General features: G+C 40.2%; 1 protein-coding gene across 3 annotated transcripts in view; it reads left to right on the top strand.

Annotated features, from left to right (window-relative positions):
* The window catches only part of TNC (tenascin C), a 73602-nt gene that overhangs the window by 235 nt on the left and 49347 nt on the right, over positions 1-24020 (top strand). The gene's annotated exons all lie outside the window — the stretch shown is intronic.

The following is a 24020-nucleotide window of genomic DNA, read 5'->3' as shown; positions in this document are numbered from 1 at the left end:
AATTAAAAAATCAGGAGCTCTTCGACCCCCCGAGTTTGCAGTACCACAGTGTTCTGTCATGACCTTCACTGCTATGACTCTATTCAGCCTGAAAAGGCAGGGGTCTTACCAGGGAAATTTTTTAAAATTTGGAGCATGCCTGCCTTTAGTTTGTCTTTATTATCCAGTGTAAGAACGACGCAATAAGTATTTCAATGGTATTAATTTGAACTAATGAATGAATGATGGATGGGTTAGTTGGACACTGGACATCTGCAGAAATCTAGATGAAAACCTAACCGACAGGATGGCTGCAAAACCAGTAGTGCGTGGGATTCCCTCTTGGCTAGTGAAATAATGCATTTTCCCCATCTTCACCCCACCTATCAGATTAAATTAGCTCCTTAAACCTTCCAGGTGACCTTCCTGTGCTATTGTATACAATTTGAGAAGTCAGGATCTTTTTCTTTTTGATTTGCTGCCTGCCTACTTATTTGCACTGAAGGCTTTGTCACCTTCCTCCCACCTGCAGTTTCTTTCAGGAGTACAGTAACTTCTGACTCTGTAGTGAGCAGCAAAAGACAAAGGAAGGTTCAGCTGGTATCTGATTACCAAGGGCTTAAATGTGTGGGTTGTGAGCAGGGGGAGGGTGAAATTCTGCCATCATCATGGAAAAACCGAGACTCTTGATTTACAGTGCGTGTGTGTCTGCCTTTTCTTAACTGCTTGCTTCCTTGTGCACTGAGTTTTTCAGCATGACACTCTGCGCTTACCAGTAAGGCTCAGATTGACTTGAAATGGAAAGGTTGACTGGGGGAAGGTCATAGCACCTGGCTTCATTTAGAAATTATGCTTATATATTCAAAAATGTACTTTGCATCACCTTTGTAGAGTTTTCCCTGCCTGATTTACTCTCTGGCCCCTGGGAGATGGAGCTTTTTGGCAGGTATTCTAAACTTTTCAAAAGTCTGTATTGTACCACGCAGGAAGCTATTATGTTCAGACTGACATGACCATGATGTGTCCTCTCACACGGTGGAGACATCATCAGAACAAGAAGCACAATAAAAGTATTTATCAACTTCTCCCTTATTAAAAAAAAAAAAAAAAAAAAAAAACTAATTGTATAGACCTGTTGTTGAGCTGTTGTTTGTATTTGTTTTTTCTAGATGGTTTTTAAAAATTTGTATTAAATAATAGGAATTCATTTTACGTGCTTCCTGATTAATGTTTTTGCATTGTTTGTTTTATTATGCAGGGGTCCTGCATTTCTCTTTTAGAGCTGTGAAATCTTAAGGGCACTGTAGTTTGTGAATGAGTTGGATAGTGGGGACTAGTCACGCTGCTTTGAATTCCAGGAACGCTTGCAGAAGTGGGTTATAAGTTTTTTTTTTTTTTTAATTTATTTTCTTCTTGCTGATAACAGGAACTGAGGAGCAAATGTTTGATCAAATGAATGTGCTTAGCCAAAAGAAGGGAATAAGTCTGCAGCTGGCCACCCAGGCAATGAATTTTGAAAATACTTGCAGAGTTATCAGGGAGCTGATAGCAAGTCCCCTTTGCAGCAGTTACACCTCTGCCTCATCCACTCAGGAAGGGACCAAGGAGGTTAGCACCTGAAAACGGACAGAATGAAGAGTTATACAGGGGACTTCTTTTACCCACTGTCACAGACACTCATATTCCCTATCCTCAGCACTTTATCACTCATTTGCCAGATTTTTTTGGTCTTTAATTTCATTCTCTGACTCCTTTCATGCTGGAGAAAATTATTTCCAAGTTCCAGTCCTTAATCCTATAACTCTAGAATTACTTTATCAGTGCTTCCAAAACTGTAGAAGAGCCAATGGATCTGCTGAGAAACATATAGTTTCCAGAAGAGCAGATTAGGTAGCAGGTTCTGTACTTCTCAGGACTGATTCTAATTCTTTTCCTTTTTCCTTCCCAAAATCAAAGCAAAACTGAAGAGCATGCATCTGAAGTAGTGATGTTGCTTTGGAGCCAGACCTTTAACTCTTTCATCCTTTCTGGTAACACCGTGTGAAATAACAGACCTGCTGGTACAATGTTCTGCTGTTTTTCTGGTACAACCCAAGAGTATGTCTGTTGGTGTGACTTTGTAGGGTATGTTCAGAAGTGTAATTGTGCTAAATGGCAGTGCAGTGTACTGGATTGTATAACGGAGTTGTCTGGTGTAAATGGATGACCTCCACTAGCAGAAATGTAAGGTAGAAATAGTGATCATTCCATGGACTGTTTTCCTTTGTGAACCCTGATACCTGTCTAGGTTAAAAGTTTCATTTAGAAATACAAGTAAATGCAGATGGTGGTCTCTGTCTCATTGTCAGTTGCCCATTTATCTGTCTTACACGGTATGCTACAAAACATGAGAAATTAAGAATGGTTAAAAATTAATCTACAGTTTGAAATCTGCGACTTGATATATTTGACCTTGGACATATGACATCACCGTGCTGCTAAGCTAAAGGGCTGCTAAACCAACGGGCCATTGACAGTTTTAAGATCCAGTGTCTCATAAAGCTCTAGCCTTAGACATGCATGATTTATATTGCTAGAAACTTAGACATCTCAGCTTTCCAATAATAAAACAGCTTTTGTTTTGAACTGTGGCAGACTGACCCATTGGACTTTAAAAACTGTGCTCTGATTTATCAACTTGTACTTTCTCAGACTTAATTTCTGGTGTGATTTTTAGCACACCTTTCTCAAGGTCTGATGGTTGTCATCAAAAGCAGTGGTTACAAACTACAGAAAATGTACTGTAAAATACTGTAAAATGTAATAACTACAGGGATATTTTAAAGTACTTCTAAGGAAAGTGGCTGACAATTTTGCAGCAAAAGCATCGTTACCAAGTAACAAGATAGGAAGCTGGGTAAGGGAGCTGGTAATCAGAGTGATACAATTCAATGGGCCAATCAATATGTTATCATGATCCAGGCTCATAAATATGAAAAGTCAGTACAAGTAACTGTGAGATTGATAACTTTTAATTCTAGACAGAAAAAATAAAAATTTGAGGTCAAGAATTGAAAAACAAGAGACTTGCACAGGTCAGTTTTGAGTTTATAAGATGTAATTGAATTGGTTAAACTGCTTTGATATCTACTGATGCCCTTTCCTTACGCAGGCTTTGGATAGGACTTTATTAGAAGTTGATGATGTTATTACTATCGCTATGGCATTTTAGGGCCTCACTGTATTAGAAAAAATGAATAGACACAGTAAGTGATGCTCTTTGTCATAAAGAGCTTACAATTGCTATTATTAGCAGTTCAAAAAAATTCTGTGTGTGGTGAAGACAAAAGAAGAAGGAAGAAGGCTGTTCTTTGAGGAGCAAAAGTAGCAGAAAGAAGAAAAATGAGCAACCCTGAGAGACAACATTGAGCTGTCTTGGTTTCCACTGAGCTCTGGGGTTTACACAAGTGGAACTTCCCCTAGTTCAGAGTGCTCGCTGTCCACTCCTGCGTTCGAACCTCTGTTCCATCTGAGCTGAAATTAAATGCCTTCCACATGTGGGAAAAGTTAAAAACTGGGCATTCTTCCAGCTAGTGAAATCTCTCAATGTATGATGTAACTACACTGTGCAGAGTGGGCAGGCTGGGGAGGGGGAGTCCGAAAGCGATCCTGCCCAACGAGAGGTGTCTCTTGGCCCAGCAGAAAATATCTGGACCTTGAAAGAAGGAATATAATACGGATTCCTCTGCTGAACAGGCAAAGCTGAGTTTTACTTGAGGTCCCTTTTTGATATTTGTTAGTTGGGGAAAACTCATCACAATATACATATAATGGAATGATCTGTATGCCATAATAACTAGATATAGACTTAATGTAGTACTTTACTGTGTTTCTGTATGCATCCCCTTTCTCTCTCCTACATGTTTCATATCACATTGCTGATGAAACACAAAAAGAAATATAGCTTCAGTTACCTGTCTGACAGTGGTTCTAGTGTCTTAAAAGAAAACTGGTAAATATATGAGGTTTGAGGTTACAGACCATCATAAATGCAAGATTTTGTTGTTCAGGCCATAGAATCAATGAAAATATTCTTCCATTTTATTTTTGTTTGGCTTACATGTAAGTCAATCTCCAGAGATAAATTCACCCTGAGTTGATTTGGTTGCAAGAAATTTGCATCCTTAATTGTCTTGCCACTGTAGTTTCAATTAAACTAATGTAAGATGTTGCCAAGTTTTCAGAACTTTCAACTAGCAAGTCCCTGTGTACGAATAGCCTGTGGCATTTTGTATTCTTTAGAGAACGGAGAACAACGTTGCCAAGTTTGCATTCAGTCATCCATCACATATTAGCCTACTGGAGGTCCATTCTTCCCTAGCAATAGGGGAGCTCTGCTTCCTACTTAGAAAGATTACTCACACAGAAAGCTCTTTCCCTGCAACCAGAACTGCACAGGGAAGAGAAAGGAAGCTTTCTTCAGTTCGTATAAGTGCTCGGTTTCTAAACCCTTGACAAAAATGATATTGTTTCATGCTTAGAAAACATAGCCTTTTTAGTAATTGAGTAGAAAGTACAGGGTGGTGGGACAGAAATCTTTTAAATACAGATTTTAAAAACAAATACTTGTATCGTGGTCATGAAAAAGGTCTGTTGTAGCAGTCTCTCTTCCCCATGCCAGGTTGTAGCTGTGGCATTGACTATTCGTGTGTAGATATCAGCCAAGATGTTCAAAGGAGTCTGAAATTGGGTGCCTGGGAAATTCCATTTTAATGGCTTCGATTCACAAAGTGCTCGAACATTTGTCTATGCTCTATCCCAAGACACACCAGAACATAATAAACTCATAAACCTAAAATTACAAATGCTAATTTTCTTATGGAGTTAGGATAGTAATGATAATATTAATCCCCCAAAAGCTTGGCTCTTCAACTTAGGCTTTCTTATACCAGTCTGGCAGCATAAAGCTAAAAGTGGATGTAAATGTCTTCATTTGTGTATAAATGAAAATTAACCTGAAATTGTTTCCCTATCTACCCACTAGAACTGGTTAAACAGTAATTTCCATCATTAAGGAACCCCTGCTGCAAATGGATTCAAGAAATTTCTTTTCCAAGAAAAAGTTCTCTTTTCATTCCAAAGATATTAAAAGAACTTGAAACAGGCAGATTTTGTCGAGCAGATTTGGGCTTTCCTCGAGGACAGGATGCAGAATAGCAGGTGAGAAAGCCAGCTGCGAGGTGAATGCTATTGGGCATAGCACTCAGGGGGTAGCTGCGAGGGTAGGCGCCTCGGTTTCGGGACGTGGCGCTGAATGCTGCAATGCAAGACTTCCGTGGTTATCTTCCATCATTCCAGGCCGTTGGGCTAGCATGATTTCACTCTGTCGGAAGTCAGTTTGCCAGGCTTTCAAGAGGAGCTCCATGTCTACTTTGCACTGGTTCTTTGTTTTTCCTGGTTCTTTTGAAAAATGGCCCCTTTTGGGTATGCTGTATCCTCCTAAATAGCTTCTCTGTGCTCTGTGACAAAAGTCTATGCCAAGAAAGATATAAAGGTAGTCTGTGATGTGTAGGCAACCCCTTGCTCTTGATGCGACAGCTTAATGCATGTTTCTCCTTGCTTGTGGCGTGTATTTCCTTTCTGCATTGCTTGGATTACAGTAATTCAAGTTTAACTCAGAATGAATGCTGCACACTGTAGACTACAAATCAGATGAGAGCAGGATGCATATTAAGGGAAAGGTCTCAGATCATGCCTCTTATTGAAGTATTTTGGCAATGTAAGCAGCTTCCAGGAAAAAATGCTGGCATTTCCTATGCCAAGCACTCCTTATGAGTGTCCTATCTATTTTTCCAGATTTGTGGCCAAGTTAAGTGTTTATAGGAGTATATGCCATCTACAAGCCAGGGGATTTATATTTCCACTGCCAAGCATTAATTAGGATGTACACTTGTGCACTTTACAGGTTAGCAAGGCAATCACAGTGACCCAGTACCAGAAGTGCCACAGTTCCAGGTCTGATATAAAGAATGCAAGACCTAGAGAGAGCCATTCTCAAATGCATTAGACATTCTTTACACTTGTCACACTCGGGCCTTTATTTCACATGCTGTCCATGTAGTAGCAGTACACTGGGATTTGACAGGATCTTTGGCAGAAACAAGGAAATGCGGTTTTCTACCAGCCAGCTAGCAGTGCTTTTCTGTGTTTTCACCATCATGGGAACTGCTGCCTAGGCTCTTGCAATTCAGGAAACTCAGTGCAACTGCACTTTCTGCATTTGCAAAAGCCCTGCGCTTCTGGGATAGCAATGCCATGACAGCACCAAGGAAGATCAGTTTGGACAAAGTCAGTTTACTTTGATTTGACTGGAATCTCCCCAAATATGGCTGTGAATACATATCCGTGTTACTGAATACCTTACTAATGGTCCCACTGGCACTGTTTGGATGGGTAAAAGCTCATCTGTAAGAAGAGGGAACTGACTCGAAATGAGTACAGTGCTTTCCAGGTTATGGTCCGATTATCTTTTACACTAAGATTGATTTACATTTCTCTGAATATGTGCAGGAGCCCTTAAACTGTGTTTGTGTGTAGACGGATACAGATATCTATAACTTGCACTTAAAGTAAAAATATGAAACTTCTTCATATGCCCTACCAAACTGATAAAAATGAAGCCTTAGTGTCAGATTGAAGTGCTAAGTGTCCAACTTAAGCTGTCTCACACAGAGAAAGCTTGTTCTGCTAGCATGAGCAACTGTCACTATTTCACTTTGATATGGAGAGTTAAATATGAACATTTTCTTGATTGCATGGTGCAGAAATTTCTCTTTGCAAAGAATGCTCTGGGCTGATCTGATCTAATCTGGCCTCACACAAGTCAGGAGTACTACTCATGGAAGTACCTAGGGGTAAGACCAGTTTGAGGGAGAGGAAACTGGAGCCCACTGAGCATATTTCTGGCACAGAATTGTATTTCATTGTCTGCACTATTCCCTGTCTGCTTCATTTCAGCATGCGTTTTTGAGGGGATGGTTCCCTCTGTGCAGACTTAAGGGGCTGCCAGCCAAAGTCTCATGTGACACAATTGCATTGATTTCAGTGGAGATCTGTTGTTGGATAATTGAGTTCCACATCCCTTCTTTTGTTCCACAGCTCAAATTGCTGTCAGCTGAGACTTTTGCACAGACAGGCCTCAAGTAACTGTGCAAGGAGGTCAGAGTGGTGCTGGTGGAGGTCTCTCAAATCTCTCATTAGTGTAATAGTGCTCAATTTGTTGATATTCAAAGCAGCAGAACAGATTTTTGTTTGAGTTGAGTCATTGTTTCAACTAATCATTTGCTCAGAGCTGTACATTTGGCTATGTTTTCCATTGCATTACATAATAAGTTCTTCTGCTTTACATCAGAGCACTGAGAAATATCCTCAAACTGGACTGTTTAGAAACAGTCTCCTCTTTTTTTCTCCAAGTGACTCACACTCACTTTGCTTCATATTTTGTGAATCTGATTTGTATTTTGTCTTGCCTCCCTGTGGTTGGTTTCATGCTCTCTTCAGATCTCTATTATATGTTTCATTCTGCTAAGAGTTTGCTGCCCTGTCCTAGGCTGCTAAAGATGCAAATTGTTGATATCATGACATCTGACAGAACTAGGCCAGGCAGATATCTAGCCTGGAGGATGTTACTGGAAGTCAGATTTCAAGGAACTCCTTCTACGCTCTTACGAGTTAGAAAAATGTGCACATTCCTGCAGATTTAAAATGCTAGTACCAAGGACAGAGGAGCTCTGGCTGGGAAGAAAAGTAAACTAATAATTTGTTGAAAAGTACAGGTTTGTTTTGGGGAGGGTTGCCCATGTGCTCCCCTCAGCATCTTTTAAGAAGGCCAAAATCTGCTGATGTCAGGAGATGAGCAATAATATTTCTGATCCCCAAGAACAGTACAAGGTTATAACTGCCTTCTGAGACAATTCAGAGAAGTCATTTGCAGTGCTTGAATAAGTATGTGGTTAAATCAAAGTAAAATTGCAAACTTCATGCAAATAACCACAATGAATTCTGAAAGTCTCCTGCTGCTTGGTGACCAATATCATCTTAGCAACTCATACTTCTTAAATACTTTGTGTTATTCCAGGCCAATGCACACGTACATTATTTGTGTTCCTCATTACTGTGAAGTCATTAAAATGTAAGAATTCCCATTCCCTTACCCCAGCGGATGATGTTCCTTCAGCTAAGCTAACTTTAAAGTGGAAAAATGCAGTGCTTGGCTTATGGAGTGGATTTCTGGCTAATTTCTTCTCCCTGACCTTCAGGAAAGCAACAAAATTGCTTTCCATAGTTGTTTTCCACAAAGCAATGTCCTCTCAGTGTGTTTAACCTATTTCCTTGTGTACTGCGCATATATTTGTTTAATGTGTTAATAATTCAAGGTACTTCAAACACAAAGATTATTTGTTCCTACCTATCATTACTAGTAGAAAAACTGGTGTGTATCTCTGTCGTTGTGAATTTTGGCAACAAATGAGACTGCACGGGCTCCTAGTCTTAGCTTTGGCTGTTGGCTTGCTCTCAAACTGTTGCTCAGCCCGGGGGCAGGATACCATTCTGTGACCCCACTCACTTTCCTTTTGGACCCTATAGTGAACATCATTGGTTTTTACTTCACCTCTATGGATCTGACTATGGAGGCCCTGAGGCCTAAAAGGGAGGCATTGCTAAGCTCAGTTTTGCAAAACTCAGGTCACTTTTTCTGCTGGGCTAAACGTGGTCTTGCTAATGTTGGTGTCAATCCAGGGCAGCTGCTCTGAAGTGCAAATGAGGACAGAATTGTACAAATTCATTCCAGAGTCAATTTTAGTATTGTTGCAGAGGAACTGAGAGTGGACTAATATCACATAGCCTGTGAGTGAAGAAATGGGAAGAAAATTCAGAAGTCCTGAGTTGCTGCTGTTCCTGTCACGTCACAAAACCTTCTAGAACACTGCAAAATGGGTGGTTTTGGAAGAGACAGTATGGAGAAGGGTCTGCAAATGAAGCAGAGCTTTGTATGTGGAATGAACATAACTTGCTGTGATTCATGCAAAAAAGCATACAAACCTCATAGTTTGAGGCTGCATCAGGAAAGCCTTCAAAATAATTCAAAGCGACGTCTCTGGTGTCTACCCAGAAAATAATGAGCTCCTGACGAAGTGTAGCTTGGCAAAGAAACTTTCCAAGGACAAGTTTAGAAAACTGTAGATCATTTCCAGCTCTGCATACGTCTTTGCTATGAGGAGGGAAAAGCCAAGAGAGGAAGCAAATGCTTTTGCTATTAGGAAAGGCTTTATTAAATGGTACAGTACATACTTAGCAGGCAACAATGACTTCTGCTGCATGATTATGCACAGAAGTTGCTTTGACTGTGAAAGGCCTTTTATATTGGGAAAGGCAGTAATTTAAGTTTCAGTTTCTGTGACAGCTCTGCTATGGATTTGATTCGATTCTACTTCTAACAATCCAGAACACCAAGTACGCCTTCAGAGACTATTGGATAAAACTGACTTCTGCACTATAAATGCAAACAGGGAGTTTCAGTGGGAAACAAAGCAAGAAGGAGGTGCGAACACATCCTTTCTGCTTTCCATGGAGCCATCCTGAGATAACCTGTTTCTATTGTTCTGCTTCTGTTTTTAGAAGAGATGCAGTTTTTTCTGAATTCATTGCCTTTGCTGTTCACATTCCTAATGTGCCCTGCTGTTCCTAATCCATAGTTTTTGTCTAGTCTGTATCTTTCAGTAGCTCTTTTCTTCCAGCTCTGAAAGGTACAGTAAGAACAGAGACTGCTTTGCAGATGGGAGAAAAAATGGGTATTTAGTAGATGCATACTCTTGTCTTTTTTTTTCTTTTTGTTTTTTTCTTCTCAGGTTTGTAGCAAATTGCTGTACTTGGCTGGTTACTGTGCACCCTGCCAGCAATCTGAAAGCAGCTCAAAAGCACCCCGCTGACCTGCTTGTTTTGTTTCCCTTTTTTGAATTCACATTTCCAGAAATTGATGCTCAAGTGTCCGAGCTCTTAACAAAAAAACAAGCCCCAAGCATAGACCGAATTTCCTGTTAACTTAGCCTCTTCTCAGTCAGTGGGAAGTAGATGGAAGATGAGTGGTGTTGGTTCTCCTCTAGTTACCTCTCTTAAGTTTCTATCTTTCAGTCTATATATAACATATTTGGATTATCTGCCCATAAAATAACTGGCTTGTGTCTTGTGGCTTGTATAAAAATTCTTCTGTGGTTTCAGCTGGATGTAGTATTCTTCTCTACTTCCTGTCTGAAAGCATGAATCACTTCAGTTGTGTAGCAGCATAAGATGTTGCTACACGATACTGGATACATTTTGTTGTGGAGGAAGATTGGGTGTACATGTGTGATTGAACCATTCCTGCACTGAGTTCGTAAAGCGTCTGGAGACTGTTACAGAAGAAATGGCATTCTATAGGTGTAAGATAATAAGTGGCACCCATGTATTTTGTTTTGGTTACTTTTTTTTTTTTTTTTTTTTTTTTTCTCAAATTTGGCTGCGTTTCTGTGTGGGTTTTGTTAACCTCACCGTTTATTTCCATGGATTCATCTTATTTTGGTAATTGGCTTGGCATATTCAATGTTTTGGCTTCAGATAAAGTCTTCAATTTGCTGTCGTTACCCTAGAATTTTAGGCCGTCATGTAGCTGTCTGCATATTCTCTGCTGTCTCTGGTCAGACTTTCTTCTCCAGTGCAAAAGACACTTCTCCATCTGTGACTCTCTTTCTCCCTTACGTGTTTTAGGGGAGCGCACTGCTGTGCTCTGCTTTCTGCTTATGTATTTTCTGGCATTATTTTTAGCATTTTTCAGAAAAGTTTCTAACTATGGAAATGAGCATTTGAGAGCATCTTTCCTGTGAGGTCTTTGACGTACTTAATGCACTGAGACATGCATTCCGTCTGTGAAATTTTACAAATGGATAATCTGAGACACCATATAATTTATAAAATAGTTTCAGTGCAGAAAGCCTGAATTTTGGTCCTCTGTTCCGACCACTGGACCACGCTCCTATTAATCCAGAGACTGTGAACATTTTCTGGAGTCTCTGCTGAGAGTAGACACTTCTGTGGGGACTCCAAACGTCCAGCTCTAATAAGCCAGCTCTATTTAGCTTTGTTTCTCTCGTTACGGTTCAGAAGACTCCTGGATTGCAGACCATTGGGTAGAAAGCTTTCATCTCAGCTACCGTTGAGACAGAGCTTGTCCAGGCCTGGGGAATCCTTTCAGGGTGAACCCCATGCGTTTCTCACTTTGCAATGATACTGCAAGGCAGCAGCCTGCGCCTCGCCATTGAACTATAATTCTCCAATGAATGTTTTCTTTGGCTGCCTTGTACACCCATTCATCTCAAGTTTCATTTGCATTTTAATTTTCACAGTGGTGAGTGGCAGACTCCCTCATATGTCCACCCGATGCTCTTCATTCCCCAAATCCATAACTGAGAGTAGAGAGAAGAGGCTGTAATCAGAGCACCCCAGACCAGGGCTCTGCTGTAGAGCAGAGCTGAGCAGCACACTTCCTTCCCTACCATCTTCATCCATGTGTCTCACCAGGTCAAATCCAGAAGATACTTGCTACTTTTCTCATGCTGCCTGTGTAGGAGAAACCAAATCACACTGACATACAAGCCACTGTTGTAAACGTTAGCTAAGCTATATAAATAATAATAATATATATATATATATATATAAAAAGCAGCTTATTCCAACTGAACATTTGTTTGGCATTTTCAGCTCCAAGTTCAGAGTTTCACCTCCCTACATCATTCAGGGGGATAGCCCCTAATTTGTGAAAAAGAAAAAAAAAGTGTACATTTTATAGAAGCAGCGCTTTAATTTCCTGGGCTTTGCAACTAAGCCAGAAAGGAAACAATAAAAACCATGTGAGACATTACTTCAGTCAGCACAGTACAGTTCACATTATTCCATTGAATTCCATCAGCAGCATCATTTTTACATGATCTAAGAAACTTTTCCTAATTTTAACTTTAAAAAACCTATCAAACTCCTTATATTTAAAGAAAAACTAATGCAGAGGTTTATTTTTAGTTGTTGTGAGTCACTGGAGCACCATGGCTCATATTCACCAGCTGATATAACTTGCTCTGTAGGCAAAGAGAAAATGCTGTCAAGTGATACACAAGAAGAATACAATCAAATTAAAAAATTGAGAAATCTGAGTAGCTTTCCCCTCTACTTCACCCCCTTCGATTCTTTTCTCTTCTTTCTGTCAGTCTTTCAAGCTGTTTGCTTTATATCTTGAATGAAGATGGTTTCCTGCCAAACAAGGGTTTGTGTTGGTGGGGGGAGGAGTGTTATTTATCAGCAATTTTGACAGTTTATGGTAAAATAAGCAGAACTTGCCTTGCAAACGTAAGAATTGGTCCCTCAAAGATGGTAAGAAAACAGAAGGTAACCAGACAACGAGGCAACTATCAATAGAAAGCTGTTTGGCTTCTTTACCACTGTTTTTGAAATGTTATGGTAGTTTGAAGTGCGCTGATGTATCTTACTTCTCTTTGGGTACATATCTGTATTTTTAGGGGTTTAAACAAACATAAGGTTCATTGTGTCTCCTCCTGCCCTGGGATAAAGGAGAGCGTGAGAAGTACAGTTTGGCTTTGCTAGGGCTTTCCGTTTGGTAGTTCAAGTCCAGACTGCTCCGTGTTTTATTAGAAAAATGAAATTGAAAAAATGTTTGAGGCAGTCATTCTTTAAAAAAATGAGGTTTTGTGAAAGCAAACCATGGTGCAGAAATTACTGGTTTCAAGGAAGGTTTCCTCGGGAGGTTTTCGCAGGGCTAGCATGAAATTTCATGTTGAGAAGACCTGAAATGCTGCTGACTATGTTTTAATTTTCTTCTTGCTGAGTTTTTAGAACCAAAATAAAAATGGCAACTTTCAAAGGCAAAATCAGTGAAAACCTTTTCAACCAGTCATACCAGTTATTTTCATCGTATCTCAGACACAACTATTTTCTAGGGCTGTTTTTACCGAGCCAGCCTTTATCTGGCTGCTTGATTGCTCAGATATCCAATAGAGAGGACAAGGAAACACTGAATGAAATAATCCATGCAGGATCCATGCATGGATCTTTCTAACAAAGTGAACCAATGGTGCCACCAAATAACTGACGTGGAATGATACGATTCTCTTAAGTATGGCTATTTAACAGCAGGTAGCTTGCAGTTACTGGTGTCTTTGAGCACTTATAAGTAAATCACTGTAAAAGAACTCAAGCTTGGCTCTTCTTAGACTTCCTGAGCTACCAGATCTACGTGTGAGTTCTGCAAGGGAAGCTGAAGGACTGCAGGAAGAGCTGGTGGTGGTTTAGTTGTAATTCACTCTTCCCTGTCTGTCAGAACCGAGCTGGTATTCCTGACACAGGATAAGGGAGACCACAAAAGCTCTCTGAGCCGCAGGCCGATATAGTCTCATCCAAGGGTTGAATTTTTCTTCAAATCAAATTACAATGGAGGCAAATTTAATTTACTTCCCCCCCCCCCCCCCCAGGACTGAAGGAAAAGCCCACTATTTTCATAAGGATTTCACTACTACGAAAGGTGCTCTGTGTCACTCCAGCAGTGAGTGGTGTAGGCTGGCTTCGGGGAGGCTTGTACGATTTGGGTAGAAAACTGTGGTTCTTTGAGATGCAATATGCCATGTAAATGTGTATCACTATTATCTGCAACAGGGTTGGGTACTACAGAAAACTTAAAATTAGATTAAGATAATTGTTCTATCGTCTGAAAACAATGAGTCTCTTTCTTGTGCCCCTTTCCCCACTTACACCTCTCTTCTCTTCCTGTTGGGTAAAATGAAAAGGGAAAAAAAAAAACTAATTATTCAGTTTTCAATTCTGCCTGACACTGTTTTTAAAGACCCTGCTTTTGTGAGTTTAATTAGATGCTTGATAACAGAAAAAGCGTTGCTAACTAATGCGAGGTACAAAGAAACCCCTTCAGAGGGACACATGACCTCATCGACTGGATTACTCTATCACATGAGTTCAGACTCCATCGCACACCCAAAATAAATGTTAGACTCCGTCTGCAGCGAAGTGCTTTATTTACCTCTCTTTGGCAGAGCATATGCTTTGCCGATGTCTTCCTCGGTCCCCGGGATTAAACGCGTATGGAAATTCAACACAAGAGGCAGATTTTCCTGGTCACGAATAGCCTGCCATGCCCTCAAAAGCTTTTGGCCAGACTGTGCCTTTGGGCCGTTGCCTTCCGGGATCCTGTGAGCTTGGGCAGGCTTTGCAGACGCAGAGCGAGTCTGGTTTTTGCTCAAGCTCCCGTTGTGTGTCTTGGTTTTGTCGGGTGCTCAGCGCCTCAGCAGGCAGGAGCTGTGCTTTGGGGATGCTTGCAGGGTGGCACACAGCGATCCCAAGACTGACTCTTTGCCAGGAGACAGCACGTATCCCTCCTAAGCATGGAAGAAGCAAAACCATCATATTGTGTTGATGCTCTCAGAGTTCCCAGCTCTACTGTCTGACGGCGCTGGTGTCTTTACCTTTTTACAGGCACTTCCCAGGAAGCTTGTACCTGTTTTCTATCTAAGAGTTTTGCATTCCCAGCCTGGGTCCAAATCTATAGTTCTCACTTGCCCCTATGAATGATGATGAGGATATGGAGAAGAGTGCAGCCTCCCACCCTGGCACGATTGTGCTGGCTGATGTATAGCAGCAGAGACCTAATGGTCTCTGAGCAAAGGCAAGAAAAGCTTCTGCAGATGTTGAAGGGAAATTAACTGAAATGGCAACATCCTGCCAAGTCATAAGCTGGAGGCATATTTAGTATAAGCCACATTATACATAGCCAGGAGCCCAGGAGTATGCTGGAAACAACACAGCTGCCGCTCAGACTGAGATGTATCATTTATTTGTTTCAAATTATGCGCAAATAACAATACATTACATGAGAGATTCAACACCAAGTTATGAGCATAGAATGAGTAGTTCTGCATTATGGATCTAAGTCACTCAGCAATTATCTTTGTTCATTTCATTCATTTATTCATTTTTCTTCATATTCAATTGTCTTAATTCTAGTGGCATAAAAAATGAGTTACTAGGAGCTTTCCAATTCCTGTGTTTAGTATGGGTCTCTTCCTAAGTCTGGCTATATATAACTATTACGTAATGCCACGTTGGATGTTTCTTATATAAACATTGGATGCAAAACAACTGTGCAAAAAAACGGCCATAAGACTCTGACAGTTCAAGAGAAGCTTGAATTCTGCAGATGTCCTTCCCTCGGAACCTGATCCAGTACATGTTAATCTTTGATGGTTCTGCATAATGCTTGTCATATCTGTTGGTGGGGTAAGAAATGTTGAAATCCTTATTCTTGAGATTTTCCAATGGATATTTGTGAACATTTTGCTTAAGTGTGGGCCCAAGACATGAATGCAGCTGGTCATAATCCAAGCTGTGCCTTTGCATTTTCATAAGGGACAGCAGGCTTTTCAGCATGTCAGCATGAATGTACAACTTCAAAGTCACCTGCAGGGGACAACGCTGAGTGGTAATGACCCATTACACATCTTACAGGAACTATGCTTGAGCAACAAACGGAGTAGCGAATGTGCAGCATCCATGGCACCATGCTGCTTGCTGTGCACATAGGGGCTTGGGCCATGACTGCACCCTCTCCACTGCTTGGAGAAGGAGCATTCCCAGGTTGTCTCCAATAGTCGGTTTGGGACTGTACTTAGGAGCAGTCTCTCATTGTATATGAGTTTAAGCAGATGGCGTTTAACTTATTACCCTAAACAAGGTCCTGGAAGGAGTAAGCTAGGTAGGCAATGCAGAGACTGTGCTGATATCCTGCCTTGAAGTGGTCTGAGCTCTTCACCCATTTGTGACCGGTCACTGTAAGAGTGGGTAAGCCACATACCTCCTGGCCTGCCTCACCCTCCAAAACCATCTCCCAGCAGCCAGGTGATGGGTGCTGGTGGGTGCTTTCCTCTGGAAGACTGGTTCTACAGCGGTCCTGATGGGGCTAATGATGCTCAGGAAGGATGCCTTTGGCAGTGGAGGGAACTTACTCCTCTCAAATCCCATTTTTTAGAATATGGTGGGTTTAGAATACGTTTGGAATAGAAGTCTCCTCAAAGTAACACAGAGTGTTGCCATGAGGCTAATCTTCTTTTAATAATGTTAAACATGGGTTTGTTATTTAATTTCTTCCATTGATGGCTGGCCTCTGGAATGGCTCCAAAGGAAGCATTGGGTTTACTGTATAAATAATTACATAGGCAGAGCCTTAAAAATGGTATCTTATACCCAGCAGCCCTGAACAGCATGGTAGTTGTTCCAGATCAGTTCTGTTATAACTAGAGTATACAATTTCCAAGCCCATCACACTTGCCCTTCTCATCACCAATCTTGTCTATTGTCCATTTGTAGCCTATTTAGAAGGTGTCTATGATTAACCTCCTTAGTAAAGACTCTAGTCCCTTAGCTATTCTTGTTGATATTAAAGGAAGCCAGGTCTTCAGTATGTGAGCTGGTATGTGCATGCATTAAGAGACAACTTCTGGCACAAAACCTTAAAATTTAAGCAGAAAATCTGTGGGAGGAAAGAAAGTCTTTTACACAGTGAGTGAGCTGAGGACTCTCTCTAGAGGTATGGTTGGAAATTTTAAAGAGATTAAGCAATTTCAGTTATTTGCACCTTATATAGGATGCAGATCTCCCAAAGTCATCTTGGGAATCAAGATCTTAATTGACTTGGCTAAGCTTGTTCCAGAAATTAGGAACAGTTTCAGGCCTCCTAAGTGCCAGTGCAGTGCCTTTTCCACAGTCCTGGCATTCCTCTGAATTGCTGCTCCTTGGTTGCAGCAGCAGTATGTTCAGACAAGATTTTTAGTTTTCTCATCATCATCTGTGGAATTCCAAGAAACATAAATCAAAAATGTCTTTAGGACTCTGAAACTGAAAGGCATCTCTTGGGCATTGAGTTCAGCGTCCTGTTATTGCAGGCACCTCCTTACATGATCTCTTTTTCACTTCTGTTTAATTATTGCAAGTTTTCATCAGCCATTTTCTACCAATTGTATCTCTGTCAGTTGACTTCATTTTTCAATTCTTATGGTTATTGCTCATTACATCGAATGCTTTATTGAGCAAAAGTGTTACTGATACTGGAAGGAGTCCACCTCTAATCTCTGAACTTTTGCTCTGCTTTGAAAAGCAGCCAAAACCATTGTTTGGTTTGGAAACGTATGTTCTCTCTCTGAGATATTGAACAAGGATGAGGCCTAGGAAGAGTTTCTATGACTAAGAATACGAAACTCTTGAAGCAAAGTAGTTTATAGTGGAATAATCATGCTGATTTAACTCAGAATAGTCACTGTACATCAGAAGATTTAGTCTCTCATGGGTATCCTTTTCTGTTTGTCATTCAGAATTTACCGTAGCTCTTTCACATTTTTTATGGATGTTGGCTTCAGTGGGTTATTTTTCTCCTCCTTTGTGGTACTGTCATGCTGATGCCTTTGAAATATGAGCCTTTGCTAAATTCTAAATTGTACACAAAGCAATTAATTAAAATTCCTTCCAAAACAACCTTGGCAAAGTCCTGTCTATATGCTGCTTTTCAGCCAAGGTAGAATGGGAGGAAACTAAAATGAATCCAAATGGTTTCATTTAAGGGTGATGTACAGTAGGATCTGTGAACCAGAAGCAGTACAGCTTCCCCAAAGTAGAAATGTCATTAAGAGCTGAAGCCAAGGATGAAAAATTAACTGGAGTGAAGAGTTCAGGATTAGCTGAGTGATGTTTAATGCAGGACCTCAGGGGTTGGATGGGGCAAAAAAAGTCTGTACATCTGGTTTTTGTTTTTACTGCTATTCTTTGATATGGTCTGAAATATAAATCTGAAAGCAATTCAGATGATTACAGGACTGACTGCAGGGTTCATTTATAGTACTATACAATTTGTTTTGTTTATATTAGTAAGTACTGCGGCATGGACAAGGCCCTCAAATTGCCGTTTTGAAATGTTCTTGAGATGCACCATCAAAATGAATGATACATTCATTCTGCACGTTAAAATCTAATCTATGAGTGCTCAGAAATCAGTCATGAATTAACCATGCAGATCAGCTCCTGTCTCTCCCTATGCAAAATGGCCATATTTATAAGGGTTGTCAGTCCTGGGAAGGGGGGGTCCTTGTAAATATGCAGTGCCAGAACTAGATGAAACACAGATGGCTTCAGGATGTATCCAGAGCTCTTAATTATGGAAACTTACCCACATCACACACAAAATGCCAGTTTGCCCTTAAATAATAAAAGTTTTAAGTTATAAATGCAGAAATAAGAAAATGAAAGTATAATATTGGGGTCTGGTGCTGGGGAATGCTGAAAAAGACAGAAGCGTGGGCATGTGGTTGAACGACTGGTGGGACTCCAGAAACCTCGATCCTACTTCCAGCCTCGTCAGTCTTGCCCTGGATAAAATACTTGGGCCTACATCCAGAGGCTTCTAGGCGCTTCGGTCTCTCAAGCTTGGACTGTCTGTGCCTCACTTTTTTGTATAGAGATGTTACAAAATTCCCTAGAATACATGCAGGGTAGTTTTCTCCATGAGCCGATTGTGGGAAAAGAAGGGAAGTTGTTTTTATAAAAATTAGAAATAAGTCATCACTGTGTAACTCAGAAACTGGATGGATTATAGTTTATCACACTATCTTTTATCTGATCCAGAGAATTAGTTTCTTTCTTTTTCCCTGATAGTTATGGCCCTGTTTTTCCCTCTTCATGCAGTTGATTTAAGACTTTGAAGAAAAATTCTGAATTGTGAGTTTTTTTTCCCCTTGGAAGTTCACGTTCCAAAGTCCCGTTCATATCTGTGGAGTCTGATGGGTGCTGAACCAACTGCAAAATTTCCTTGCACCCGCCTTCTTTTTACTCTTGAATCTGTAAGCCTCAGAGAACTCCATGGATTTTCTGAATTACTGTAGAAATGGCCTTCTTAAGAACCACTCCCTTTAGAATGACTGCAGTGTAAATAAAGAAAAAGATGCAATGATTTGGCTTTGATCTTTTCTTAAAAACTCAGTGCTGATAGTTTAGGACTATTATGAATTTGAGCTCTCCACTGTGATTTAATGTAGTTTGACCTACACTGAGTTTCCCTGCTGATTCCTTTGGCCTGTTGGATTTCAAAATGGAAAGAAAATGATTTTCTATAGGTATGAATGTATGGAAACAGTAATGAAAGATGATGAGGTCACAACTGTTCGTGTTTTGGCCTGCTGTGTAAAAACCTTTAGTCTCCCCAGTCTCTTTCTTTGAAAATATTTCAATATACTTCAGACTTAGTCCATCTGTGCTCAAGAAGAAGTCTAGACTCTCAAGAGTAGTGTGGTCTTGGCAAAATTATTAACAATTTTTCTTTAAAATGTTACATCTTTTGAAGCCTTTACTTGTAAAAATCTATTCTGGCAGCCATTTATTTATTTATTCCATTTATTAATCCCATGTTGATATTGCATGTAGAAAGTGCACAACATAGTTTCTTGTGTTAACAAATCACAGAAAGGTGTTTTGAGGTCAGCAATTAACAGACCTAAAAAGGCTCCATTTTTTTTTTATTTATTTATTTCTCTTTGCCAGTATCTAACCAATTACTTCTACTCTCTAGATTTTAACAAGATCTGTTTGAATCCAATATATGCTAAAAATATTTGATCCATTCCTGCTGAGATGTTGGAAATACCTGTTTGGGTAGAAATTTTTTCCTTTTTTTCCACTCTTTTTACTTCTACCTTCTTTAAGGTCCTGACGTGTAGAAGGTGTCTGAACAGATCTAATCAGCCTTCTGCCTTTTCTAGGGAAGGACAGCAAGAGATATTTTTTAACACCTCCATTTCTTCATTCTTGCAATCTGTTTTGATTAAAATCACATAAGGTTCTCATTTGCGTATTTATCGTTCTCCAGGTCCGTAAGTCATCTCACAGCTCTGCCACTCCTGAATTTACAAGAGAGATCAGAGTGGTACACTTGAATTGTCAGCTAGGCAAACATTAATTTTGGTTCTCACTCCTTACGGTTTCCAACAAACATATCTTTGAGGGAACAAAACATTCATAGATTTTCTTTGCTTAGCGTTCCCTGGGAGTCAGAACTCCAGGGCTGTATTCAAGGTTGACTTGAAAATTTACTATTAAGAGGAAACAAATTTCTAATTAAGTGGAAAGATCCCAAAACAATTCTGATATCATTTGGGAAAACAAAGTGAAAGAAAAAAAAGGTGTAAACAAACAAATAACCCTAGCATTTTCTCAGCTTTTGGCAACCATAATGTGATATGACTTCACACCCTCAAATGAAAGGAGTTGCAGTGGAAATGAAAATAGTTCCTTTTCTTTGTGCAATTGAAAATCCATCAATCCACAACACGTTATAAACAGTGTCACTCGCTAATGATCATGTTTTTAAGGAGTGTTTCTCTAGGAGTAGTCTCTTTTCTCTCTGATGGACACTTCCACAGCCTCCACCAGGGCAAAATGCTGGGTCTACAGAGTGTTCCTGCCTCACAGCTGGCATGGGAGTCTTGCTTTTCTCTGTTGCATTAAAAAACAGGCTTCTAGGTCATATCCTCTGCTCTATAGAAAAATATTCCTGACTGTAATTTATTTAATTCCTTAAGCATTTGTTTAAGGTTATAGCAATGTGGTGGTGAGACAGTAGCACAGACTGTGGAAATATCTAGACAAGCCTGTGCCTTAATGCCTTCACTAAAAATCGTTTCTGCTTGCGGAGATTCAAAGCTTTCTATACTGCTACTGCTCCAGTGGCTGAGCTGTTGCCAAACAGCCTCTTCCAATGTCCTTCAGGTACAGAGAGCTCTTTTCTCAGAGAGAATAACATCTTTAACTGAGACATCTACAGCAAGATTTTCAGACATACCACGTTTTGAGTTTATGTGCTTTGAAGGAGGGCTTGCATAATTAAAAAAAACTCTCACACACTTATGATGATAACTAGTGAATCTGGACTTAACATTAAGGGCTTCCTTGTGCTCCTTGTACCTGCTGTACTCAGCTGGGTAAAGCTCGCTGAGGGTTCTTGGAAGTAGAGTTGTGCACAGCAGGTCTAAGACAACTCTGAGAGATGCCCACGGGAATGTGGTTTTTATCCAATGCTAGTACACAACTCAGTGAGTGGCATGACTGCAAAATCCAGTCCAGCAGGAAGCTGAACACTCCTGATGCAGGAAAATTAAGATGGATGTGAGAGAACACAGCACCTTTTGTTATTACCTGTATTGCGGTTGTGCCTAAGAGAACAGGCATAAGCTCCCCAGTGTGATATGCTGTGCAAAGAAAGACCTAAAAGATAATCATTGTCCAATGATCCAAGAAGGTAACGACAATAAGAATATGCTAATGATTAGATGGGAGAACAGCAGCAGCCAGACTTTGTTGTTGTGTGCTATAAGCAGAAGGTTTTGCAGACCAACCACATAACTGCTAACAAGAATTTCAAAGTAATTGCATTGCAGTGAGGATGGTAGGAAGATATAAAAGGGGCACAATTTGCAGGGAGGGATAATACTTCTTATTAGACAAATTGCTCATTAAAAATGGACACATTCCTGGGCACACAAACCTTTCAGCATGTCTAAGAGACATGCCCCAAGCATCACCCAGCTCCTTTTGTATACATCACAGCGAGGCCAAGCTCATGATGAGAAAGGTCATCTTCTTTTGCAAAGTCTTGCTGCCAGGCTTTTAGGCGCCTGTAATTAAAAACAATCCAGCAACTGATGTCTACAAGGAAAATATAGAGAGGATGTCTCCAATAGGCAGTATGTCTGCTGCTTTTTAATACAATCTAATGGGGGAGCATTCTGAAGGGAAGAAGATGGGGAAAAGTGAAGGGATGACACAGTCATCCTTCCTTGCTGTTGCTTCCATCTTTCTCTAGAAAGGTCTGCTCCTGGGTGGTCCTTCATGTCTTGAGCTGTTGTGTAGATATATTTGAGGGATGGGAGTTGGAGAGAAGGATGTCATCTTTGTAGTTCCAGCCAAAAATACAGCTAATGTATAAATAATTGTATGAAGGTGTCCTATTCTGTAGATCTCAGATCTAGCACTGGAGTTCAGCTTATCAAGCTGGGTCCTTGGCAGATCTGATGAGAAACACCTGATCTGAGTTAGCTCGGACATTGCACTCTGTGTCAAAACACATACGTCATAGATCAGATGCTGAGGAATGCTTCTTCCAGACCACTCTCCACAAACTTCAAAAGGATGTTAACCAAGATACATTAAGTCTTATGGTATCATCTGTAGTTTGAGAGCTTTGGCTGACTCTAACATGATGAATATCCAGTAAAACTAATGGTGTTCATTTGGCTTTCATCAGTAGAGAAAGTAACAGTGGCAGTGGCTCTTGTCAGAAGCAAGTTTTTCATTTTCCAAGCATAGTCCAGAATTGCAGTTTGTACTGTCATAAAATGACATGTAAACTCACAGCAGTCAGAGGAAAAACTTACAGCAACTTTCTTGGTTTGGACCAGGCACATATTCTTGCAGGCTGGGATTTACAAAAGCCATAAGGAAAGTGATGCTCAACTTTCACTGAAATTTAGTGAGAACTAGATGCACAGGTGCCTCCGGTTTGTTCCATTTACTGCTGGTGATGCATCTGTCAAGGAGCCTAGCCTTTAAGTAAGCAGTTGAGGATTAGGCAGCAATTTTTCTATATAACCTTATTTCAGGGTAAGAGGTGCATGGAAATCTCACTGCATGGAAAGCAACTTGCAAACCCCAAATGGGAGTACTTGAAAGCTAAATCTCACTTCAAAAACTGTCTTGAGTGCATTTCATGAACTGCAACTCTATTGAGGGATTGAACTGAGCCACAGATGAGACCTGGACCATGTCCTTTTCTGTTATTCTTTATTAGCTTCCCTGTGATCTATTCTGGTGCAGACAAGGATTGCAGATGTATTTGAAGAAACAGGATAAGTGTTAGAAATGACTAAGAGTTGAATGCTTTTCCATGACAAGAAAAAAACATGTACTGCTGCTTGTTTACTTCTGATTTATTCCCCTATAAAAAGGAGGTGAAGTTCACTCTTTGTGAGCTCTGTATTGTTTACAGAGAAAATTAATTTCAGTAAAGTGCCTGTATTACTGTCACTCTTGTACAAAAGCAGCTGGGATAGTGCAGGAAAAAAAATGATCCCTACATTTTATGAGAAGCAAAAGGATCGAGAAGCTAGTTTACCATCTGATAAATGGGCTATCATCAAAACTGTGGTGTTTAGAGAAAAAAAATGCTGTTTTCTTCATTAGTAGAACAAAAAAAAAGAGCTTGTAACCCGTGAAAGCCAAGTCACTGACCTAACTGTTTAACCAAGGTTTTCTGGGAGTAGAAAGAAAAACAAACATTAAGATGACATTTATTAAGTGTGCTTGTTTAGTCTGTCCCTTAGCTGCCTTTGGTTCTCATTCTGCCTACCGAAGGCCTGATTCTGTGTGGAAGTCAATAGATGACTTTCAGTCTTATTCTTTGCTCCCCTGACTCATATCATTTGAAATGAAGGGGTATGGGTTGGGGAGGAATAAGAAATATTGAAGCTGATTAACAGGAGTGACTTTCAGGAAGAGTTATTACAGCCTAGCCAGGTGCTTGTGACGGGAAGAGGGGTATTGTGTTATAGCTGATGAAAGATCAGGTGCTGAAAAGTGTGGCCCTAGTGAAAGGGCTAACTGGTTGCTAAAAAAGGCTTTTTTTCCACACCTGTATCAATGTAAAGCTTTCTCTTTCTCTTGAAGGATTTAGGTGATCAAAGGATTTCGTTTTCTTTCCTCCCTCTCCTCTTTTTTATTTATTTTTATTTTTTTCTTTATTTTTTAAAAATTCTGGTAATAATTCCCGCCTACCTGCCTGCTCTCTTATCCTTTGAAGTTGCTATAGCACAATACAGGTAGGAAACCAACAGATTTCCTATATTCAAATTGATACTTACAGTATG

The sequence above is a fragment of the Rhea pennata genome, chromosome 18 (assembly GCF_028389875.1).
Source record: "Rhea pennata isolate bPtePen1 chromosome 18, bPtePen1.pri, whole genome shotgun sequence".
NCBI lineage: Eukaryota > Metazoa > Chordata > Aves > Rheiformes > Rheidae > Rhea > Rhea pennata.
The sequence above is the reverse complement of the archived record's forward strand: the minus strand, read 5'-3'. Positions and strand labels throughout refer to the sequence as shown.